Genomic DNA, 21,939 nt, shown 5'->3' with positions numbered 1-21,939 from the left:
TTTTACTTTGCTTTTCTCTGTTGACTAATGATACTAAGCATTTTTCATGTTCATTTACCATCTGTAGCTTTTCTTTATTGAAGTGTTCAAATCTTTGGTCAACTTAAAAAAATTAGTTGTTTTCTCTTATTAAAATATAAAAGACTTCTTTTTATAGTCTTTATACAGAAATATGTTTTCCACGTATTTTCTCTGAGTCTGGGGCTTGACTTAAGGTATATTTGGAAGAGCTGAATTTTTTTATTTTGAAGGGGTCCAATTTTGGGTTTTTATTCTTTTATGGCTTATACTTTTTGTCTTATCTAATCCTGATTTAAGACCAACAAAGGATTTCTCCTATGTTTTAATCTTCATATTTTAAATTTTGACTTTTACATTTAGGTGTTCGATTCATTTTGAGTTTATTTTTGTATATGATGCAAAGTGAGGGTTGAAGTTCTTTCTTTTTCCTTTTTCTATAAGGATGTCTGATTGTTCCGAAACTATTTGGTGAAAAGATTTGTCCTTTCTTCATTTATTTATCTTGACATATTTATCTAAAACCATATGTACATGAGTCTATTTTGGATTCTCTTTTGTTCCATTGATGTGTATGCTTATCCTTAGGCCGGTACCCAACTGTCTTTATTCCTAAATCATGAAATCAGGCCTTATGAATCCTTCAGCTTTTTCTTTTTCAAACCTTTTTTTTTTCTTTTTAATGCTAGGTTCTTTGCTTTTCAATAGTTCTACAAAACATTTACTGGGATTTTTTTTTTTTTTTTAAGGGGAGAAGGGGCAAAGAGAGAGGAGGAGAGAGAGAATCTTAAGCAGGCCCATGCCCAGCACGTGAGCCCTACACAGGGCTTGATCTCGTGTTTCTGAGATCATGACCCAAGCCAAAATCAAGAGTCAGACGCTCAACCAACTGAGCCATCCAGGTGCCCTCATGTGCTGAGATTTTGATTGGAACTCCTTTGAATCTATAACTCAGTTTGGGGGAAATTGACAGTGGTGTTAAGCCTTCTAATCAGCGCATATGGTATAGCTCTTCATTTACTTAGTTCTTTTGTAGTTTCCCTCATCAGTGTTTTGTAATTTTAAGAATATAGATCTAGTATATATTTTGTTAGATTTATTTGTGGATTTTCATGTTTGATCGTTTAAGATTTTTTTTAAATTTTAATTTCTGGTTCATTGCCAGTATATACCAATAAAATCTGTTTCTATATATGAAAAAGAAAAAGATATATATATATGAACACAGATACAAAAATACTTAACCAAATACCATGAAATCAAGTCCAGTAATCTTGCTGGACTTGATTTCATGGTATTTGGTTAAGTATTTTTGTATCTGTGTTCATGAAAGAGATTGATCTGGAATTTTCCTGTAATGATTAATACATCAAGACCAAGTGGCATTCGTCGTAGTAATGAATTGAAAAGTTCATTAGTAATGAATTAAAATGAATGAATGAAATGAATAAATTGAAAAATCAATCCATGTAATGTACCATTGTAAAAAGAAAAACTGTAAGATATCCAAGGATGTAGAAAAATAATACAAAATTCAAAATCCGCTCACTAAGCTCAGCAAACTAGGAACAGAGAAAGAAGTTTCCCTCAATGTGATAAAGAATATCTAAGAAAATCTTACAGATGTTTTAAGGGTGAAAGACTGAATACCCATAAAATCAGGAAAAAAGAAAGGAAACTGCCCAAGTTTTTCCCAGAGGTTGGCATTATATTAATTGTGAAAAACTGAATGTTTCCCCCATAAAATCAGGAAAAAGGCAAGGATATTTTTACCACTTGTACACAACACTGTACCTAAGATCCTAGTCACTGCAGTAAGACAAGAAGAAATAAAAAGCATACAGATTAGAAAGAAGTAAAACTTTGTTTGTAAATAACATGATTATCTATGTAGAAAGCTCCAAAGAATATACAGTACAAAACAACAACCCATTATAGATAATAAGTGAGATCACCAATATTGTAGGATAAAAAGTATAGGATATAAAATAAGTTAGAGGAAAGACAAATAACCTGGAAAGACATAAACTACCAAAATTTTTCAAAAAGAAAAGGATAATCCCAATAGCTTTACATATAAGATTACTCATAGCTGAAGACTTTCCTACAAAGAAAACTTCAGTTCCCAGTAGCCTCACTGGTGAGTTCCTCTGAACTTAAAAAAAAAAAAAAAAAGAAAGAAAGAAAGAAAGGAAAAGAAAATAATACTAATTCTACAGAAACTTTTCCAGAAAATAAAAAAGTAAAGTAATTCCCTACTCATTTTATGAGGACAGCATCATCTGATCTAACAACCAGAAAAAAAGACATTACAAGAAAAGATAAATAAATAAATGTAAACTTTGGTAGTTATATCTTTCCAGGTTATTTGTCTTTCCACTAACTTAACAAATTTATTGGCAAAAAGTTATTTATGAAATTCCCTTATTCTTTATAAACCTATGGAATCTGTAGTGATGCTTCTATTTTTAACTCCTGATATTGGCAATTTGTTTCTCCTTCCTTTCTCAACCAATCTGAATAGAGTTATTCATTGTACTTATTTTTCAAAACAGCCTTTGGTTTCATTGATTATTCCCTTTTTTTTCCTGTTCTCAATATCAGTCTGCTTTTATCTTGCTTTTATTTTCTTCCCTCTGCTGCTTTGAATTTAATTCACTCTTCTTTTTTTTTTTTCATTTGAGATCTTTCTTTTCTATAAACATTTTGATGCTATGTGCTTCCCCCTAAGCACTGCTTTAGCTGTATCTCAGAAGCTTTGATGTGTTTTGTTTTCATTTTCATCCAACTCAGAATATTTCCTAATTTCCTTTCTGTTTGTGTCTTTGACCTGTGGCTTATTTAGAAATGTGTTCTTTAGTTTTCAAATTTTTGAGAATATTTCAGGTATCTTTCTGTTTTTAAATTTTAGTTTAATTTTATAATGAAGAACATACTTTATATGATTACAGTTCTTTTAGTTTGTGTTTGTTTTATGGCCCAGAATATGTACATATGCACTTGAAAACGTATTGGCTGTTGTTGGGTGTTCTATAAATGTCAATTAGGTCAAGTTGATTGATAGTGTCCACTTTCTCTGGCTTTTTGCTTTTTAAAAAATCAATGACTGAGAAAGGAATGTTGAGGCTTTGTCTATTTCTTTTTTAAGTCTTCTTAGTTTTAGTTCACTATATGCTAAAGTTCTGTTTTTAGTTGCATGTACAGTTTGGAATGACATGTCTTGATTAATTGTTTCCTTTAGCATCAAATAATGTCCACTTTATCCCTAGCAATTTTTCATCTTCCAAACTGTACTAGGTCTGATATTAGTAAATTTACTTCACTGTATTAGTGTTTATATGGAGTATATTCTAACATTCTCTTACTTTTAACTTATCTATTTCTCTATATTTAAAGTGTCTTTCTCATTGACAGTCTATAATTAAGTTGGTCTTTCACCCAGTTTTATAATCTTTACCATTTCACTGAGGTGTTCAGACTGCTTACATTTAATTATTGATATGCTTGCATTTAAATTTACAGTCTTGTCCTCATCATAACTGTTTAACTTACTAATTTGTGTTCCTTGATTTTAACTTATTTTTACCATTTTAACTCTTTAATTTGTTCATTATAATTCTCTTTAATTACCTAAAGAATACACATTTTGCAAACAAACAAAAATCTTAAAGACTCAGGAAAGCATAAAGAATACAAGGAGAATTATCTACAGCCCTTTAACATTGAGATTAAACATTCTTGACATTTTATTATACCCACTCACAAATTACATTCATATAGTACATACTTCTTTGTAGCCTGTTATAATGCTTTCCTATACCAATTATTTTACTTCTGAATATTTCATACTATGGCTGATTTACTATTAATTAATTGTATCTTATTGTTGGATGTATTTATGTTCCCAAAGTTTTACCATTATAAAATGTACATTATTTTCTGTACATATAATTTTTCCTTTGTCTTTGGCTTCTGTCATTTTCATTGTCAGCATTTTTGTTGCCCCCTGTGAAAGTAATTTGAACTTTTTCTCTGGATACTTTTGAGATTTTATTTTATTTTTCTCTAGTACTTTTGAGATTTTGTTTTATTTTTCAGCCCTTGCAGTATGACTAGCTTACGTGTAGTTTTCTTGTAAGTATCTTTTTTGGAGTTTGTATAATTTCTTGAATCTGTGGTTTGATATCTTTCATCAATTTTTTAACATTCCCAGTGACTTTTCTTCAGATATTTCTTCTTGTCTTCTAGGAATTTAATTACATGTATGTCAGACTTTACATGATATACAATATGTCTCCTATGGTCTTTTTGTACTTCCCATGTTATTTTATCTGTGCTTCAATTTGGATGCTTCCTGATCCATTTTATCTCTATTAACCTTCTCTTTTGCTGCATCTGAAATTCTGTTAAACAAACAAAAACTCTTAAATACAAGGAACAAAACTGGTGTTTGCCAGGAGGGAAGTAGATGGGGAAATGAATAAAACAGATAAAGGGCATTAAGGAGTATAGAGTTGTAGTTATAAAATAAATAAGTCATGGAGATGATAAGCCCATGTATTGAATTTTCAACTTTAGTTCTTTATTATTTTTTAGTTATATAATCACCGTTTGATTCTTGAAAAGAAAAGAAAAAGTTCAAATCCCTTTCTCATTATACCCATGTTTGGGTTGTTTGTGGATCTACTTCTGTTGTCTGCATTTTTTTCCTCTTGGTTTTCAGTCATTTAGTTCTGTATCCTCTGCTATGACTAGGATTTTTTTATTGAGTGGCAGACGTTGTATATGAAAAAGTACAGAAGCTCTGGATGATGATTTCTTCCCAAAAGGATTTCATTTCTGATAGATAGAAGGGGGTGTAGTCAAATCAAGGTTGATCTATGTCTGCTTTGCCCCTATTCATGGAAAGTATCTCTAGGGCCTCAGCTAAAGTTTTGTGTTGTTTGCCAAGCCCTTCAACCACGGTAAGCTCTGAAATCAGCTTCTGGCTCCAGTCACCCACAGGATGGATGAAATTTCTGCTTACCTCCTTAGCCTCCCAGCTCCTGCTCTCAACCTACCCACATGCAACTTTGGGGTTAACATGTATTTCAAGGAGAAACTTCATGTAGAATTATAGGTTTACTTCTCTGAGTTTCCTCTTCTCTGAGATCTTGGTCCCTCGGCTATTGGCAGCCTCATGTTCCATCCTCTGGCTCAATGAAACTATGAAAAGCCCTAAACCTTTGCTTCCTCCATGGCTCTTTTTCCTCTCACATTTAAGTGGCAAATGTCCTGAGAGGGGGAAATTTCACATCCTTTTAAATCCTGGTGAGTTTGATCTTTTTCTGATGCCACAAATAGAGTGTGGCCTGTCAAAGGTATCCAGACCCAAATCCCCAGAACCTATGAATGCATTATATTACGTAACAAAAGCGAATTAAAGTTGGAGATAGAATTAAGGTTTCTAATCAACAGATTTTAACATAGAAAATTTATCATATATTATCCAGGTAGGCCCAAACTAATCACATGAGCTTTTAAAAACAGATGAGAGAGGTACCTGGGTGGTGCAGTTGGTTGAGGGTCCAATGCTTGGTTTCGGCTTAGTTCATGATCTCAGGGTGGTAAGATCAAGCCCCAGGTAGGGCTCCACGCTCAGCAGGGAGTCTGCTTGGGATCTCTCTCCCTCTCTCCCTCTGCCCCTACCACTAATACTCTCTCTCTCTCTCTGTCTCTCTTTGAAATAAATCAATCTTTTGAAAAATAAATAAAAATAGAAACAGAAGAGGGAGGCAGAAAAGTGGGTGAGACATGACAAAGACTTGACATGGCTGGCTTTGAAGATGAAGTAAGGCTGCTGTGAGCCAGGACAGGTGGTAGTCTGGGAAACGCCTCTTTGTTTATAGTCAGCAGGAAAACTGGCACCTCAGTCCTACAGCCCAGGAATTGAATACTCCCACCAAACTGAATGAGCAGGAAACTGCTTCTCTCCTACAACCTCCAGAAAAGAGCACAGCCTTCCAACATCTTGATGTCATTCTTTTAAAGATTTATTTATTTTAGAGAGAGAGGAAGAGAGGGTGGGGGATGGGGAGGGGCAGAGAGAGGCTTAAGCAGACCCCACTCTGAGCACGGAGCACAGTGCAGGGCCCAATCCCATGACCCTGAGATCACGACCTGAGCCAAAACCAAGAATCAGTCGCCCAACCGACAGTACCACTCAGGCATCCTAACACCTTGATTTTAATCTGTGAGGCCCATACCAGACTTCTGACCTGGAGAACTGCAACAGAATACATTTGTGTTGTTTAAGCCACTAACTTTGTGGCAGTTTGTAATGGTAGCATATAAGACTCTTACACAATTGTTTTCTAATTTTTTGCTAGCTTTTATAATTGTTCTCAGGTCAAGGATTAGTTTCCCATAGCTTGATGTATCCGTCTGAGTTCAGTCACAGAATGAGAACTAATGTACATTATGGGGTAAAGATTTTATTATAGGAATCAGATATGACATAGTTGTGGAAGGAGCTGGGAAAATATAAGCCTAGGAAGGAAGTTGGAGGATCAGAGAAAAAGTCACCAACCCCTGAATTGGGGAAGCAAAGCACAACCACCTGCCAAAAGTGGCTGCAGAGTGATGTCTTCTGGGAAGGTGTGGAGGAAGCCAGGCTTCTGTATAACTACCACCCCTGTTGGTTCACCACTAAGTGTCTGGTAGGAACTTTGGAGCTACGTTGGTCAACAGTCAAGAAGAGCTGCATCCAGAATGGAGGAAAGGGAGAACATGCTAGAGCTATCAGTACTTCTGCATCTCTAACTGTATCCGACCACAAGAAACTTCAAAGGTTAGAAACTGCTTCACTTCCATATTCCAAATCTTGCATAAGTTTCTTTTTTGTCCAATTCTAACTCAGAACCATAGAGGGAAAGGGATTCTGGAAAAAGGGTTTCTGTTTCACCAAGTTGACGTCGTACTGGTGACCACAGTCTACGCTTTGTCAATTTGGCACCCATACATATCGCTTTTAACCATATTTTTAAAATCCTCCAAATAAAAACAGCAAAATACTTCCACGTAACATGCTGCATGCTAACCTTTGTGGGCTTCCTCCCCAAAACCCAGGAGCTCAATCTAATTATGAGAAAAGCATCAAATGACTCTCAGTTGACAGGCATTCTACAAAAGACCTGACTAGTATTCCTCCAAACTGTCAAGGCCATCAAAAACAAGGAAAGCCTGAGGAATTATCAGAGCCAAGAGGAATCTAAGAAGACGCGACATATACTTATGGTTTCCTAGATGCAATTCTGATAGAGAAAAGGACATTAAGTAAAAACGAAGGAACTTTGAATGAAGTATGGGCATTGGTGAATGGTAATGTATCAAAACTGGTTCATTCATTCATTCTGATAAATATACAATGCCAATGTAAAATAATAATAGGAGAAACTCCCTGTGGAATATGGCATTCTTCAGAGATACTATGGGTTGTGTTCCAGGCCACCACAATAAAGTGAATTATCACAATGAAGCAAGTTGAATGATTTCTTTGGTTTCACAGTGCATATAAAAGTTATGTGTGTACTATTCTTTAGTCTACTAAATGTATAATCATGTTTTGTCTAAAAAGCAATATACATACATTAACTTAAAAATACTTTATTACTAAAAAAAATTCTAATTATCATCTGAGCTTTCAGTGAGTAGCTGTATTTTTGCTGGTGGGGGGTCTAGACTCCATGTTGATGGCCACTGACTGATCAGGGCGGTGCTGGCTGAGGGCTGGGGTGGCTGTGGCAGTTTCTTAAAAGAAGATGACAATAAGGTTTGCCACATTGAGTGACCCTTCCTGTCATGAATGCTTTCTCTGGAGCAGGTGATGTTGTTTGATGGCATTTTACCCACAGTAGAACTTCTTTCAAAATTGGAGTGAGTCCCTCCAAAACCTGTCACTGCTTTATCAACTAAGTTTATGTAATATTCTAAATCCTTTGTGTCATTTCAACAGTGTTCACAGCATCTTCACCAGGTGTAGATTCCATCTCAAGAAACCACCTTCTTTGTTCATCCGTAAGAAACAACTCCTCAGCAAAGTTTTTCATGAGATCACAACAATGCAGTCCCATCTTCAGGCTCCACTTCTGATTCTAGTTCTCTTGCTGTTTCTATCACATCTGCTATTATTTCCTCCACTCAAGTCTTGATCCCTTCAAAGTCCTCCACAAGTACTTCTTCCAAACTCCTGTTAATGTTGATATTCTGACCTCTAACCATGAATCATGAATGTTCTTAATGGCCTCTAGAAGGGTGAATTTTTTGAGAATGGTTTCCATTTACTTTGCCCAGATCCATCAGAGGAATCACTGTCTGTGGCAGCTCTAGCCTTATGAAATGTGTTTCTTAGATAATAAGATTTGAAAGTCTTAATTGCTCCTTGATCAATGGGCTGCAGAATGGATGTTGTGTTAGCAGTCATGAGAACAACATTAATCTTGTACGTCTCCATCAGAACTCCTGGGTGCATTGTTAATGAGCAGTACTATTTTGAAAGGAATGTTTTTCTCTGAGAAGTAAGTTGCAGCAGTGGGCTCAAAATATTCGGTAAACCATGTTGTAAACAGATGTGCTGTCATCCAGGCTTTATTCCATTTAGAGAACACAGGTGAGTAGATTTAGCATTTCTGAAGGGTCCTAGAATTTTCAGAATGGTAGATGATCATTGGCTTCAACTTAAGGTCACCAGCTGTATTAGCCCCTAATAAGAGAGTCAGCCTGTCCTCAGAAGCCTTGAAACCACGCACTGACTCTTCTCTCTGTCTGTTAAAGTACTAGATGGCATCTTCCAACAGAAGACTGTTTTGTTTACACAGAAAATCTGTTGTTTACTGTAGCTGCCATCTTGGATGATCTTAGCTAGATCTTCAGGAGAACATGCTGCAGCTCTTACACCAGCACTGGCTGCTTAACCCTTGCACTTTGATGTTATGGAGATGACTTCTTTCCTTAGATTTCATGAACCTACCTCTGCTAGCTTCAGATTTTTCTTCTGCAGCTTCCCCTCCTCTCTCAGCCTTCACAGAATTGAGGAGAGTTATGGCCTTGCTCTGGATCAAGCTTTGGCTTAAGGGAATGTTGTGACTGGTTTGATCTTCTATCCAGACCACTCAGACTTGCTCCATCTCGGCAGTATGGCTCTTTCATTTTTTTACCAAGCTTGTGTTCGCTGGAGCAGCACTGAATTTCCTTCATGAACTTTTTCTTTGTATTCACAACTTGGCTAACTGGTTGGACAAGAGTTATAGCTTTCTACCAATCTGGGCTTTGAACAGGTCTTCCTCACTAAGTGTATCATTTCTAACTTTTGACTTGAAGTTGACCATGCAACTCCTCCCTTTCACTTGAACACTCTGAGGCCATCATAGAATTTAGTGGCCTAATTTCAGTATCACTGTGTCCCAAGGAACAGGAAGACCCAAGGAAAAGGAGACAGATGGGGGAACAGCTGCTCAGTGGAGTGTTCAACATCAGAACACACGCAACCTTTACAGATTAAGTTTGTCATCTTATATGAATAGGGTTCATGATGTCCCAAAACAATTACAATAGTAACATCAAAGATCAGTGATCACATATCACCATCACCAATATAATAATAATGAAAAAGCTTGAAATATTGCAAGAATTGCCAAAATGTGACATGGAGATATATGATAAGTGAGCATATGCTGTTGGAAAAGTAGCGTGGGTAGACTTCCTCGATAAAAAGTTGCCACAAACCAGCAATTTGTAAAATCTGCAATATCTGCAAATCTCAATAAAACGAAATGCAATCAAATGAGGTAGGCCCATATGTGGGAACTTTGTATTGTCGTTGCTATTTTTCCATAAATGTAAAATTATTCTAAAATAAAACTTTATTTTAAAAAATAGAATATGAAGATTTATTCATTTGGGGGCAATGTTCTTTTCTCTAAATTATAATTCCCTTTGATATCCTGTAACTTAAATACAAAGATCCATGACTAACCACTATTAATACCTCTTATGTTAGCTAACAGGGGAATGGGAAGGTGAGCACGGGGTGGAGATAAAGAAAAAGAGGTCTTTAATACCTAAGCAAATATGCTGTATTTATACAAAAGATTTTTGGTTTTTTTGTTTGGTTTTGTTTTGTTTTGTTTTCTGTTTTTTTGCTTTGAGAGAGACAGAGGGAGGGGCAGAGGGAGAGAGAATCTTTTTTTTTTTTTTTTAAGATTTTATTTATTTATTTATTTGTAAGCGAGAGAGAGCACAAGCAGGGAAAGCAGCAGGCAGAGAGAGAAGCAGGCTCCCCACTGAGCAAGGAGCTCAATGTGGGACTCAATCCCAGGACCCTGGAATCCATGACCTGAGCTGAAGGCAGACACTTAATGAACCCAGCCGCAGATGCATCCCAGAAGACAGAGAATTTTAAGCAGGCTTCCATGAACAGGGCTCCATCTCATGGCCCTGAGATCATGACTTGAGCTGAAATCAAGAGTCAGACGCTCAGCTAACTGAGCCGCCCAGGCATCCTTGTATTATACTAAAGCAAGAAAGAAACACTTCTAATGGTCCAGTAGTCGTACCTGGTATTTATGACTTCCTTCTTCCGCTGGCCAATCTCCATTCCTGTTGCTCTCATCAATAGACACTTAAGCTGGAATGCTTTGCCTGATGGGGTGATCCTTCCTATTTCTGTTTCAGTGCTCTTTTGCTGCGCAATGAACTACCCCAAAACTCAGTGGCTTAAAACAGCAGTGATTATTACTTTTCATGATTTGAGGGACCAAGGGTTCATGTAGGCCTTCACTAGGTGGTCCTACTACTGCACATGGCATTGTCTGGAGGCGACTGAGCTGGACCAGAAGGATCAAAAAGGCTTTGCTGGTAGATTTGGAGATTTTGAGCCTCAGTGATCTCTCCTTTCCCTTGTGACGAGCTTTGGCTTCCTCACAACATGGTAGTTTTCAGGGTAATTGAACTTCAAAGGCAACTGGCATTTAACAGAGATCAAATAGAAACCACCAGACCTCTTAAGGCAAGGCTCAGAAGTCCCACAATACCACCTCTGCTATATTTGGCACCCAAAGCTAGCCACAGGGCCAGTCCAGATGAAAGGGGAAAGGAAATACCCTCTCCCTCTTGCTGAGAGGAGCAGCAAAGAATTTGTGCCCATCAGCAATCCACTAAACCGGTCGTGGAAATTTCCTCTAAGGTAAATTTCCAGAATCGGCACTGCTGCATCGAGGGTATTCATGTTAAAAACTTGACACGTGTCCAAAAGTCCCTCCATTCAGTTTTGCCAGATTGCACTCTCATTGGTGGTGCTCACCAATCAATTTCTCTGTGCCTTCACCAACACTGGGTGTCATTACCCTTTTTAGCCTTTAGCGGTTTAAAGACAGGGAAAGTCTGATTGTTGAAGGGGGTTTTTTCCCCTGCATGTGTGAATACCATTGAGACCAAACATTTTTTATGTGTTTATTGGCCATGTCTACATGTTCTTTTTTTGAATTGCCTGATCTTGCACTTTGCCCATTCTTTTCTTCGGCTATTCTTGGTTTGAGTGTTGACGTTGGTCTGAAATCTGGGTTATTAAAGTTTAACCGACCTCAGACAACCCTACCGGGTTTTTAAATATTATTACTTACTCTTGCCCAAAATAATCTATCTTCATTTCCATTCGTTTATTCTTTATTTCCCTGGATCGTCACCTTTTTCAGTCCTTTTCTTTTCTTAGATTCACAACATTAGAACTGCAAATCCCCTTTTGGTTTTCCGTTGAGGCTATTAACACAAAAGAAGAAAGGGTCTTGTCCAGAGATTCTGAGAGGGTCTTGGGGCGGGGGAGCGGTGTCTCCCCTGTTTGGACCCATAGGACCAGCCTTTCAGCTTCTGGTCAAAATAACACCAACAATGCATTTAGCCCATTTCCCACAAGGTTTGTGTCCTTAGGTCTGGCACTAAGAAATTCAGTCTATCTCTAACTTTTGCCTGGATCCTAAATTCTTCCTGCTTCTAAGTGGCTCTACCTCTTGCTACATGGTATTTGATAAATTCACTTTGGGGCCTTGGATTCCTTAATTAGTTGGGAGCATTGACCTTTTTTTTTTTTTAAGATTTTATTTATTTTGAGAAAAAGAGAGCACAAGCTGTGACAGAGGGAGAAAATCTCAAGCAGTCTCCATGCCCCGCTCAGAGACTGACATGGGGCTCGATCTCACAACCCTGAGATCATGGCCTGAGCCAAAACCGAGAGTTGGATGCTTTACCGAACTGAGCCACCCAAATGCCCCAGGAGCTCTGGACTTCTGCTAGATGACTCTAAGACATGCTTTTTCCATTGAAGTCTGTTATTTAAGAGGGACATTTATAGAGTATGGATTAGGGGAAAGCAGCATAGATGGGAGGCAGACCCTTTAAGAAATAGGCTTTAGCCTAAGAGGTCTATTTTTGAAGGGAATTTAATCAAAGCTTTTTTAAAATAGTTTTTAATTATAGGTTTGAAACTTTGTGTTATTTGTAATACCTTTTTAGAAGCATGAAAATAGCATTGCTCTCTGTACCAACTTTGTGCTTTTCCATTTGGTAAACACTGATTTTATTTCTCTCCGTGCCTGTAGGAGTAAACCAAGCCCACTCAGCACTTCCTGTTTACCTCCTGGTTTCACCTATGGTAGGTGGGACAAACCTGATCCCCAAAATAAGCTCCCTTGGATGACTTCTGCATTTTCTGGCTAGGCGACTGGCCCGTCAATACTTGAACAATGAGTTTGGTTATTGAAGGCTTGTTCTGACATTACCCCTTCAAACTGGGTGTAGAGAGGAAAGTCACTTAATGTAATGGTAGGGATAATATAATCGTGGGATTTATATTTAAGTGGGGGCTTCACACAGTCCCTTTCACTAGGGAAAATCAAAACATTTTCAACTTTAAGCTTGGAACATGTGACGCGAGTGAACACAAAGATAGCAAATAAGCGGATTTCCTCTGGAAAGTCTCTGTGCTCGAAATATCTATTTCTTAAGGAAGAAAATTGAGTTATATGTGTATTGAGTGACTAAAGTGTAAGCTTAGAAATATTTTATGTTTCCATCATAGTTTATTCTGCTTCGCACAAATCATCAGAGCCAACCATAATTTACCATTTACTCGGGCTTTTTCGGTTGTGTTATGCTCATGTCAGACACACCTTCTTACAAGTCCCTCCGGGTCAATAGTTTAGAAATTCTGCCTCTTCCATCCCCTTCTCCTCTCAACACTTATGGAAATCTATGCTAATTGGAGCAGAAGCAGGCTGCCCAACTAATAGGGTTAGACCACTCTTAACACAAGATTAATGAGATAGAAGCTGAAGGAAAAAATAACATTTCTCAAGCAGTAAGGGTGTGGATGCCAAGTAAAAGCCAACACCCCTCCTGGATCAGTCAGACCCCACACTTTGTTTTCCCTTGACTTCAGTGGGAGGAGCTGAAGAGGAACTTGTCCATCCGGCCCTGCCGCCCTCGGGCTCAGCACAGCTGACTCTCCTGCCTTCCTGAGGCCTCCACTCAGCACTCACCATTGTGGAAATCCAGACCACAGACTCAAGATGTGTAAAAGTGCATAAAAGAGGGCATTAGGAGACAGCGAATATTTAAAGTCACAGATACCAACAAGAAGATCGGTTTGTAAAACATTCTACATTCCCTCTGTGTGACTGAACCACAGTTCAGCAGACATCGAAAGGTATCAGGGGCTTAGAGACCGGTATTTGCCAAGAGGAAGAAAAGTCTAAGTAGCTTAACAATTTGCCCAGACTGTAACTGACATGGTGTGTGATGTATCCATATTACTGGGAATGAGGGGCTGGTTTCCTCTTAGATTTCTGCCCAATTGCAGATACTGTTAATTAAAATGTGTTTTTAGGGGCACATGGGTGGCTCAGTCAGGTAAGGTCTGTCTTTGGCTCAGGTCATAATCCCGGGGTCCTGGGATCAAGCCCCACATCATGCTCCCCACTCAGCAGGGAGTCTGCTTTTCCCTCTGTCCCTTCTCCCTGCTCCTTTCTCTCTCTCTCTCTCTTGCTTTTAAGTAAATATATAAATAATGTTTTTAAAAATATATTAAAATAAAATGTGTTTTTATTGGAGCACCAGGATGGCTCAGTCGGTTGGGCATCCAACTCTTGATTCCCTATCAGGTTGTGATGTCAGGATCCTGGGATTGAGTGAGCTCCACAGGCCTCCTGCTTAGCACGGAGCCTGCTTGAGAATTCTCTCTCTCACCCTCTCCCTCTGCCCCTCCCCCTGCTCATGTTCACTCTCTCTTCCTCTCTCTAATAATTTTAGAGAGAGAGTAAATGTAATGAGTAATGAGTAAATCTTAAAAAAAAAAAAAAAAGAAAAGAAAATATGGTTGTATTGTTTTGGTTCGCAAATGGTTAAGGGCTTCTTTTGCCTTAATTCTGTCATCAGGCCATGCCATTAAATAAGAAACACAGACAGAAATTAATTTATAACTGTTCAAAGAATATGTCCAATGATGACAAATCCTTTGATAAAACATACTTTGGGTAAATGCCCAATTCAGCTCTTTCTGTTTAGACTCAATCTGGAACTCGTTCTCCCCTCCAAAAGCGAAAAGAGGCTAGTTCTGCAGCCGGCACAGTGTAGATGGACAGAAGCAGAACTCCAAGCCCTGGGAGCAGAGGGAGACTGGGAGCTACCAGGCTGTGGGGGCAGAGAGCGGCCTATTCCCGGATGGCACCTGACCTCCATCTGCTCCCCTAGTGAGGAGTCTGGACCTCTTTATTTCCCCTTTTGTGGTCTCTGGGAAAACAGAACACTGTTTTCAGTTACAGTGATGGTTAGGGATCTGCAGCAGGCGGGATGCTGGAGTCCAGAGAGGGCAGCCGGGGGAAGCAGGCCGCCTAGATAATGCTGGTCCAGCTGGGCTCGTGGCCACCTGGTTATGTGATGGAAGGTTCTTGCATTCCAGGGGGACGGGAGCAGCACCTCCGAGACTGCTTTCAGACATTAAAATACCCACAAAACAGCCATCCCAGACCCCTAATCTTACTTTATGACCAAACTATAATTACATTACAGCAATTACTTGAATATTACATTTTTATTACTGTTATGTCATTATGTCTACTAGGGAAAAAATATGCCTACTTTAACCAATAAAATTCTTAATGACTCATTTAAGCTGTGTCTACATGAAACCCCTGACTTAAACATTTTGGTCAAAATAATTTTGGGGGCCTCGGGGCAGAAGAGGATTGACCCCATGATTGACCAAAAAGCAAGAAAACATCCATTTGTAGATATACTGCTGGAGATGGAGAAGTCCTAGCCCAGCCCAGTCCGAAAGTTATGATGGTTACACCTAAAAGCTGTATTTATAAAACCATCGATTCCTTATCATCTGTTGATCGGTTTTAACTACTAACAAAAAGTAGAGCTGAGACCTCAGGAGACATCCTCCTCCTTCCTTAAACGCTTGGAGGCACATTTGATATACTTCCAAAATGCTGAGTCGGTTCAGCTGCGGAAGGACTCGTTACAGGGGGACTGGGCCAGTTTTGCAGCCCTTCCTCTCTGGGAGCCAGTGATTTATTTAGAACTCACTCAGGTCACTCCCCAAATAAAGTTACTCATGCGTGGTACTTACTTTTATAATCATTATAATTATATTTTACTCCATTACCTCTTTTTAGGTAGCGTCTCATTTTCTGTATGCCTTATCTTGCTTAACATTTCAGGCTGTCAAACTGAGTATGTTTTCGCAGCAGAGAGACCCTCTGACCCTAACCCCTTCCGGCTGAACCCAAACTGTGTCCTTTCCTAAGCAGTGCAGGCCCAGACAAGCATAGGGTGCTGTCTGTCTCGGAAATAATTGTATACCTTGAGAGCCAGCACTGAAGCCCTTGAATTTGAAGAATTGACCATATGAGCTGATGAAGTCAAAATATCCAGATTTAACTTCTTTTGACTTTTATTCACATATATTTTACCCCCAAATAGCCTACATATTGAACAAACACCCTCCTTCGAGAAAATGAAGTTGAGTACGGGTTTTGCTTCCCCTCAGTAAACCAAACCCAAGGTTTGTTCTTTGCTTCATTTTTCTTAATCCTTTTGGCAAATATATGTCCTATATAATTCAGTGCCTAATTCTAAAGTTATGTGCGTCTGCTGGACATATACACTGTTAAACATTCATGACTGCCTACAAATGTGAAAAGTCTTACCGGGCCTATTTTTAACATTGTTTTGGCAAGGCTGTTGCTGGGCGGGGGGTTGGGGAGGAGATCCTATAGATTCCTAATGAGAAAACTGAATGATTCTTCGAAATGTGGCTGTGATTCCCTCTCTTATGGAGTGGTGATGTCATTGGTGCTGAGAAGCAAGGAATTATAGAATCCCGCATTTGCCGGCAGGGTCTAGAGCTACAGGACCACATACGTCCCTGCGTGGGACCCGTCTCACACACTTGGTTTGTCATCTCTGCGAGCCTGCATCATGGAAGGGTGCATTATTTGCACGTGGGGGTTTGTTGTTGTTGTGTTGCTGTTTTGTTACTGTTGTTGTTTTATGGAACTTGATCTGCCTGCTGGCTCTTTCTCTGTTCATTACCTGCATTTGTGTGATAGAAAATAACCACCTTGTTCCAGCTGTTGGAGCAAGACAGGAGTTCCCTCTAACTCACCTGAATTCCCTGGGTCACTTAATTAGCAAGTGGCAAGAAATTCACAGAAGTCTGGCAGGGCAGGAGAATGTGAGTCTTTGAAGGTGGCCTTTCCTTCTGTCCTCACTCACACCCCCGCCTCTCCCCAGACTTCCTTGCCCTACTCAACATTTGACTCCTACCTCTCCAGACCCAAGGGGGCACTAGACCTAGCGGAACAAGGTGTCAGGAAGTTTGGTTCTGGGCAGCAAGTGGGCTGAATGGGGTACCAGGTCAGGGGGTTCATGGGGGCACGTGCTTCCAGCTCAGGCTTCACTTGCCAAGCCTTGTGTCCTGGTACAGCAGCTGTGTCGGCCAAGAGCGAGGTCCCTTCACTCAGAGGGAACATTATTTCTCATTTCTTTACCTGGAGGAGGCACTTCTTGTACCCGGACAGGATACGTTTTTCTGGTTTGTATCAAGTTTCTGTGAATGCTCGCAGGAGCCCCGGAACTGGACCTGGAGGAATGAGGCCACAACATACAGAGGAGGCAGAGTTCTGCTGCTTACATGTTGGCTGGGTCAGCCATCAGTAGTAATGGTGTCATCATTTCTAGGGACAAAGTGCTACAGAAGAAGTTACTTTGTCCCAGACAGCAAGTCTGAAACCTCTCAAAGTTCCAGGATCACCCGTAGCTTCAGGAGGAGGCTGTTTTCATTGTCATTCAGCCTAAAGCCTGCCGAATCGTCTCTACAGAGAGAACTGGTTCTATTTAGATTCGAGACTAGTTTGTTGGCCTAGCTGTTCTCTCAATCTGCCATAAAACCATGGGATCACTGGGGCCTAGAGAAGAAAGAAGCCTTGAGCCCTATAAGGTCCAGGGGCCACTTTCCAAGATGGGCCCACAAACTTGAGGCACGGTCCCTCACAGGCCTCAGCCCCCTTCTCCCCCTACATCCATTCTTCCCCACTTCTGGTGCACTAGATCTTCATGGGGGGAGAGGATTCTGATTCTTGGGCACAGACCCACTTGTGTTCCACTTCCTTCCACAAGTCCTTTGGAGAAAGCTTTTCTACCATCAATGACCCAGTGATGTCCAGCATTCACAGAGAAGGATTTGATGCCTCAGATCCTCTCCACTGGCCATCCATGATTTCCAGAGGCTTCCAAAGGAACTAGTCCAGTCCTTGACCCAGGCCCAACCAAGCCAGCACATGACACCCATTCTCACCAGTGCTAAAGGACTCTGCATTTTTGCCTTGGCTTCCAGGGATCCCTTCTATTTCACTGAGATGATACAAGAACCATTCTATCAATCCTTACTCCCTCTCCCCAGGACACTCTTGTTTCCACCCTCTTCACCCTCTGATTGAGATCCATCTTCAGCGTGGTGGAAGAAGTACCCTGGAGCCAACCTCCTGATTGTTTCCTCTGCAGAGAGGCTCCTGGTAGGGCCCTCCAGCAGCTCAGACTTGTGCACAGATACCCCAGCCCAGAGCTCTGTTTGGATGGTGATTTGGACTAGTGCCCATCTCCTGTGGAGACAGCCCTACCCTCCTTTCAGCTTTGCTAACACCAGCACCAGGCATCTGTTGATTCCTTTTTTCTGCCCTTCAGCCCCCACCGAAGTCCCAGGTGCCTCCCAGCAAGGGCTGCACTAGAAATGACACATGGCATTTGAACCCACCCTTTGTCTTTGCAAGAAGGATATTAATTTGGCAGGTTAATTTGGTAAATCTATAAATCACGAATGGGGATTCTGACTTCACACTATTAATTTATGATGCTGCATATTAGTTTAACAGATTCCACAGAAAGAATTCATTTGTTACAATAATGTTTTTATAAACCTCAAATAAATATTGGTTTTCCTTTTGGAGACTGCCTCTCACACACTAATATATTATTCTTATATTACAGACTCACCTAAGATCTGAACAAGACACCATTTGATGTGACATTCCATCTTCCCGCCCAAGAGTGTGGCCTGGAGAAGAGCCCCTCAGGGCTGGCCACCATATTGCTCTTCTCGGTGACCAGTTGCATGTGCCCCTGCCATTGACTGAGATATTGAGCTTACCCTTGATCATTAGTTCCAACCAATTAATTTTTGGCTAAGTCATCTCCAAGTTCTGTATCTACTAGCTACTGTCACATAACAAACACTCCCAAACTCAGCTTAACCCAGTAAAGCACTTTGTTGATGAGTCCAGAGGTTGTCTACTCTTGGCTGACTCCCTCATGCATCTCTGGTTTGCTGTGGGTTGGTAAGCAGCTGTGTTCTTCTTGGCTGGGCACTTGGGAGTCAAGTGACTACATCTGATGTAGGATGGCCATGGTTGAGACCTCTTCTCCATGGTCTCGCCCTCCAACCTTAGGCTGATCATAGAAAGTTGGCAGGAATCTCTGAGAGAGAGGAAGCACACCAGATCTCTTGAGTCCTAGGCTCAGAACCGGTACCATGTCACTTCTGCCATTTTCTACTGGCCATAACAAATCACAAGACCTGCCCAGATTCAAAGGGTTGGGGGGCGGGAGGAGTTCTATTTCTTTAACTACAAAGTGACTTTGGTGTGGACAGGGAGTTCTATTTCTTTAACTACAAAGTGACTTTGGTGTGGACAGGGAAGAGTGACATATTATGCATATTTTGTGCAATCAATCGACCAAAGATTTGTAAATAGCTTTTCTTGATTCTAAATGTAGGTCTTTATAATGCTAAATCTCTTTCAGGTTTTTTGTTTGTTTGTTTGTTTTACATAACGCAGAGGCTCTTGCAGGTTCAGTTCCTTGCCTGGAGCTAGTAAGTGGCAGCAGAGGACTAGAATCTAGGTTTTCGGCTGGCAAGTTCAGAGCCATTTCCAATATTCCACTCAGAAGATCCCCTTTGGCCTGGTGGCATGCATTTATACAAGTAGTTTCCTGCACAGTGTGGGAAGAAATGTGTGGACATGTAGTGAGTTGGGGGTGAGGCTCATTGTTCCAAATCAAGCCTGACCCCAAGGTCCTGGTCTCTGTGTCCCCTTAGCACAGTGTTGGAAACCCCAGGCCAAATAATCCCGGAAAGATACTGTACTCTACACACCACTCTTGGACACTTCATTAAAGACTGATTCTAATACTCTTGCTCACTCAAATTCTCTGATTTCTTGCTAAATCTGGGTCTTCCAGCTAAGAGCCATCTTAGCCCTTTTGTCTATTTTCTGCTGTCATGCTTCAACTTCTGGCTGCATATCCCAATCTGGCTGCATATCCCAACCTCAGACCTGCTGCTTGCACCCTGAATCCCTTCTCTCCCTTTTCTGGATGTCTTCTTGACATCTAAGGCTTGTTGACTTCTTTCCCAAGACACTGGCCCTCTTCCAGTTTTTATAGAATAAGCCGGTGACCTCCCACACTCCTCAAGTGTGCTGAAAACCATTTAAAATGCAATCACTGGCCTTGGAGTTTTAATAAGAAACTTGACCCGGAGCTCCTGGTTCTGGAACAACTTGGTGGCAGCTCAGTGCCTGCTGGGGTGTCACCTCCCCCTGGTCCCACAGAAGGATTGTAGCAGGTCGGGATTCTGAGGGTTTGGACACAGACTGTGGCACAGCAGCTCCTGGGCCTGGAGAGGACAGTCTTCCTCAAGCCAGCCTCCCCCCACTTCCTCCCTGGCATGTTCCTGTTCTCTTGACAGCCTATCCTCTTCACTAGGTACTATATGCTCAAGACACAGCAGGGCAGGCCAGGTCTGGGGTGAAGAGAAGAGGTTGCAAGGCACTTAGAGGTCACTCTAGACACTGCCCTTGGCCTCACACACACACTACCTGCCGCCGGCCCGACTGCCCATAAGACCGGAATGGGTGGGGTGTCTATGGGAATTGCTCTGTCTTCTGTTTTTAACAGCTGAGTGAAAGGGTGTCCCCTTATAAAAGGAAAAAAAAAAAAGTCTCTTCAAGGTTTGCTCAAGAATGATGAGACTTGGCAGGTCTGAAAGAAGAATTCTTATCCTCTCACTCACCACTCCCAGATTTCCTGATAGCAAAGCGATGGTGTGGGCAGGACGAGGGGGTGAGACCCCTTTGCTTATTTGCAGCATTCTTGGTGGTGGTAGGGGTGGGGTGGGGTGTTTCTAAAAAACAAACAAAACGTACAAAAAAGCTGACACTTGATAAATAAACCATTTCCAGTAACCAAAGACGAGACGTTCCTGGGAGCTCCCAAGCCCCTTCTGTTTGTTGCTGTTCTCCAATTAGCCGAGAATGCCCACAGATTGTGCTAACGCAGCACTAAGCCCCCGTGCCAAACACCTTCTCAGGTTTTTTTCCCCTCTGCATTCTGCTAATCCCTGGATGAAACATAATCGCTGAGAAATGTTCAAGGTTGGATACAACGGAGAGGAACTCAGCATTGGCTCCCACCCAGTGGAAATAACATGCCACTGGACTCGACAAGGCCGGAATAAGGATGTTGAACAAATACGCTCTCTTCAGCCCTCCTTAGCAACCGCTTGTTGCTTCCCACAGGAGCCCTCGCTCTCCTCGAGTTGTGCCTTCTGCTCCCAGCTTGCAGCACCTGAGAGACATTCTAGAAGCAGTAAACAGGCAGGGAAGTCAATGAGCACCAAAGGCCAATCAGGAAAAGAACGGAAAGAGAATGAAGTCCTTTGCTCCCCTCTAGGGCAAAATGAAAGTAATAAAAACATGTACATGTAATAAATACATAATTCTATTTAATAATTAAACTCCAGCAACCTGCAGGCATGATTCTTGTTTGCTGTCTCTGGACCTAGAGGAAAATGTCTCTCCCTATTGTGGTTTCGAGGTGGGATTTCTGAACGAGAAGTTCCAGGTCTTGACTGATCCCTGTCATCTGTGTTCTGATGATAGTAAGAGAAAGGAAATCAGAGAATGGGACAGAACTTTATGTAGTGAAGAATGAGGGAGAAAAAGTCAACTAAAAGGACTCATGAAATTACACATGCCATTATCTAAAATATACACACATATGCATATGTTTCTCTCTCCTTCAATCCTTACAGCCAATCAAATCCTTCTTTTTTACAGTTGATAATCTGATGTGTAGAGGGGTTTGAGGGCACACAGATTGAACCAAGGAGAGGATTGGAGATCCTTATGTGGTTCTAGACAGAAAACAGGGCTCCGAACAGTTATGGAGGCAAAAACTCAAAGTTAAAACAACTAATCACAGCAAGTCTGTCTACTTTCAGATGGCCAAAAGACAATGAAATAATAAGACGTGGGCAAGGTTCTAGAC

At 40.7% G+C, this 21,939-nt stretch overlaps 1 protein-coding gene across 1 annotated transcript in view; it reads left to right on the top strand.

Annotated features, from left to right (window-relative positions):
- SUPT3H (SPT3 homolog, SAGA and STAGA complex component) overlaps positions 1–18,892 on the top strand; it is a 560,284-nt gene extending 541,392 nt beyond the window's left edge. Inside the window, exon 13 of the mRNA XM_045071047.1 lies at positions 18,601–18,892. The gene's annotated coding sequence lies outside the window, so the exon portion shown is untranslated. The remainder of the gene's footprint in view (positions 1–18,600) is intronic.
- The last annotated feature ends 3,047 nt before the right edge of the window (positions 18,893–21,939 follow it).

Source organism: Mustela putorius, unplaced genomic scaffold, assembly GCF_011764305.1.
Source record: "Mustela putorius furo isolate JIRA1106 unplaced genomic scaffold, ASM1176430v1.1 tig00003983_pilon_pilon_pilon, whole genome shotgun sequence".
Lineage (NCBI taxonomy): Eukaryota > Metazoa > Chordata > Mammalia > Carnivora > Mustelidae > Mustela > Mustela putorius.
This window is presented reverse-complemented; position numbering and strand designations above follow the sequence as displayed.